A 3,945-nucleotide genomic window follows, 5' to 3' on the forward strand; every position below is an offset into this window, starting at 1 on the left:
AACCAGTAATTTAACGACTTGATTGTCACCATTTACTTAAAAAATAATGCTCAAAAGTTGCATTAAATAATCTCATATGGTATATTTCTTATAACTAGAAGACGGCAGAGCAAAAACGCTTTCCACTAATGTCTACAGTAAAATTGTTTGCTATTTGAGTTTTGAGTTCGACACTTCACATTCAAGAAGTAGAGCCGTTGCATCGAAGTTCTGTTTTCGCAAAAGATGTATCTGAGCTTGCGCATGAATACGGAACATCTGGCAACGTCACATGTGCCTGCGCCGACTGTCTGGGCGGAAAGAAAACTATGTATCAGTTGCTAAGTCGGAACTCAATATTGACTGATTAGATTAATTTGACTTGAGACATTTAATCCGGCGATATAATTTATCTAAATGAAAAATTAATCTATCCGGAAGATATTCGTGGGAAACTTCGATAACAGTCCAAATGTCGCGGTGTTTTCCTTACGTAACAATCTTTGTCTTTTTGACACCAACTCATCGACGGAGTTTTACTTCGTTGATTAATTAATCGCCGAACAAGGAGGAAGGCTTGTTCACAAGTAAGTGGCATTTATTCGTGATAATTTTACACGTTGTACTGTGAAATGAATTTAGTTATATTTGCACTGCTAACAGACGTTGTCTCAGTTTACTTTGGTTAGTGATTCTTTAACAGGCTGTATGGTACTCTGTTGATTTTGGTTCTTGGTGTCTTCCTTCAATTTAAGGTAGAACGCACCTCGGGGACAGACATTCGGACTCTCAAACTTTTACAATTCTCTTCTGATATACCACATGTGGGTGTTCATTTTAAAGCTCTTGGTGAAAGAAAACTTTTCACCCGCTTAGTTTTTCGAAATTCGAAAATTTTTATTTTTCTCCATAGAGTTAACACAGGGATGGCGGCCATTTTGAATTTCCAATATCGGTAAATCTTGGGTAATTTGTTTCTCTAGTACAAAAATTTGCACGGTGACCCCCTATTTTTATTCTTGATTTTGAAAGAGAATGATTGAAAGATCCCTTGAGGAAAATTAGAGCAAAAGTTTAAGTCTTTCACTTTCGAGGTGCATACTACTTTAAACACGTTTGGAATTGATTTGGGATAATTGGATAGTGTAGTAATGTTGGTTTGATCAGCAAATGTAAGCTCATCAGCTATTCTGTTTTTGCAAAACATGTGCAATTAATGGCAATTTGTTATATTGCAACTTTCAGCTGAATTGCACCTAATACTTGTGATAAATTTGAACAATTAAAAGACACAATACTATCAAATTAGTTCAAATTGTGTTTAAAATTGTGCTGATACACAGAAAGTCTATCGACAAATTTTACAGAGGCATAAATACAAAGAAATTCTGAAAACAGTTATCAGGTCAATTGCAAGTAGTTACCCATCTCCCTTCGATTTACAACTATGAAGCCTAGTTTATCGATGCATTCATTGCTATAATTGCGTTACTTTGTGTGCGATGTGCGATAGCGAGTATGTGTGTTCGAGTGCTTCATGTACGCTACAGTTAGAGGAGGGGTCACGATCAGAAAAATTGTAACAGCTTAGCTAGGTTATTGGACCACTCTTATTAAGGATGGGGATTTGGCTGAGCTGTTTTGACTGTGATGTCTTTCGCTAGATGAATATGTGCCGTACTTTGTGAGTTTGAACACAGCCCCTCTAATGGAGGGACTGTGGTTTGAATCAAATCGAGAAACTACTAAATTATTGATGGAGATGAGTTGTAAACATGTGATCAGCAATCGATATAGGTACAATCTTCGGACTTATTATTTAGAATTAATGAATACATAAAATGTAATGTACATGTGAATGCAAGCATTCAAAAATATCAAATTTTTACATTTACAATGTAAGGAAAGCAAAATGGAGGTTCTCCTCTATCCCGAGTGTTCTATCTCCACCGTATATGTACTGTAAACTGTTTCTATGTGTTTTTCAATATTCCTGTCGCTATGCCAGTAAGTCTAATGCATGTTAACTGAGAACGGAGATCAATATAGATCCTCATCTGCCTCGTAGTCGCAATGACTGTCTGACTGTCTGTTTGTTTGACCAAGTGACTGACCAACAATCGTCGATGTGTACTGCTTTGTATGTGTCAATGAATAACGTGATGTTTTTTCATGCTTTTCTCAGAATATCCCGCGAGATGTTGATGCCGGCGCTTTTCTTCTGTGCTGCCCTAGCTTGTGCGGGCGCCCTCTATCAGCCACGTATGTACATGTATAATGCATGCTAATGGGACAAAATATAACTCCATGTTTCATATTATTAGCCCTCATGCGGCCACAAAACAATACCTTTAAGATGATACCGATCTGCTCTTAAAGATGATGTCACTATAAACGAAGAGCAAGACACCAGAAATGTAAACACGAGTCGTTTCTATGTACATTCCGAATTCGAATCGTCTAAAACTCACTGAAGTTCCCCCAAATCAAATATCATCGCATTTTAAGTGGACGTTGCGGTTTTCTGCACCTTTCAACAAACAGTTTATATTTTTGCCCAAAAAACTGCTTTGAATAATTTGAACCCTCTCTCTCTGTCTCTGTCTGTCTGTCTGTCTGTCTGTCTGTCTGTCTGTCTGTCTGTCTGTCCCTCTCTCTCTCCCTCCCTCCCTCCCCCCCTCTCTCTCTCTCTCTCTCTCTCTCTCTCTCTTTACTTTATTACTTTGTGTGTATGTCTGTATGTATGTATCCTCTGGCTCATGTTTTCTATGTGCCATTGTCTATTGTCTTTCTGTCTTAATGTGAATGTCTCTGCCTGGCTATGCCTGCGCTTTCTCGGCCTCTGTGACACCTCCCTCCCTCCCTTCCTTCCCTCTCTCTCTCCTCTCCCCTCTCTCTCATCACCCACACCAAACACAGAATATGAGTACTGTCCGCACCTTTGGTTCCCATGGGAAGACAAGTGTTACCGGTACTTCAGCGGTGCTCAGGATTGGGAGAGCGCTGAAAATGTCTGTCGCGCCATGGGAGCCCACCTGGCCTCCATACACACATCTGAAGAGAGTGAATATATATTCGGTTTGACTGGAGGTTACAAAGATTACTGGGTCGGCCTTTATGACATGAAGATGGTGAGATCAAATTTCTAGAGACTCTTGAGAAAACATCGAAAAGGAATTTTCACGCTTTTAATCATGGGAAACTTTCAGATTCAAAGTTTCGCCGAAACATCATCTTTTTTGCCACCTGCAATATCAAATGCATGTACAAAGCTTTGGTTGACCTCTGACCTACGATGTAGTATGACGTGGTCACTTGTCTAAATCATTAACTCTTCACAGGAGGGTAACTTTGAGTGGATAGACGGAACGAAGGCGAATTTCACAAACTGGCACTCTGGTGAACCAAACGACGCAGGTCTAGTCGGAGGACAGGACTGTGTACAAGTTGCTATACAGAATCGCAACAAGAACCGTAAGCGTGGCTAATGCAGGCTACAGAACATTTATTCTGCAGGGTCGGATTTTTTATTTCATTGCAGAGAAGTGATTTTCAATAGATATTTACCACACAATGTTGTCATAAATCGTCACATACACTTCCTTCTATCCGTATGAGTAAATTTCTATTCAGATCAGCGACAGCGTGAAACCAAAAGAAGGTACTTAATTTTCTGGAAATTTGGCAGTCTGTGACCAAACGAACAGCTAGACTCATTACAGCGAATGAAGTTCTGAACAATCAATACTGTCATAATTCAGTTTTGACGAGGTAAAGTGATTTTCAACTGGCTTCGCAAAAATGGCAGCACTTTCAAGCTTAACAATCCACTACAGTGAATATCGAGATAAGCTAATGTCATACTGAGATAGCAAAGCATCTCTACAAATCCTTTTCACTGTATTTGTTACAGCCAACGGATGGGACGACGACGACTGTGACAAGCAGAAGCCATTTATCTGCAAG

General features: G+C 39.5%; 1 long non-coding RNA gene across 1 annotated transcript; it reads left to right on the forward strand.

Annotated features, from left to right (window-relative positions):
• The first annotated feature begins 1,073 nt into the window (after positions 1–1,073).
• On the forward strand, positions 1,074–3,453 carry LOC139136157 (uncharacterized). Its single transcript, XR_011553129.1, has 3 exons — positions 1,074–2,241; positions 2,899–3,110; positions 3,321–3,453. It is a non-coding gene; the product is annotated as an uncharacterized lncRNA (long non-coding RNA).
• The last annotated feature ends 492 nt before the right edge of the window (positions 3,454–3,945 follow it).

The sequence above is a fragment of the Ptychodera flava genome, chromosome 7 (genome assembly GCF_041260155.1).
Source record: "Ptychodera flava strain L36383 chromosome 7, AS_Pfla_20210202, whole genome shotgun sequence".
NCBI classification, from domain to species: Eukaryota; Metazoa; Hemichordata; class Enteropneusta; family Ptychoderidae; genus Ptychodera; species Ptychodera flava.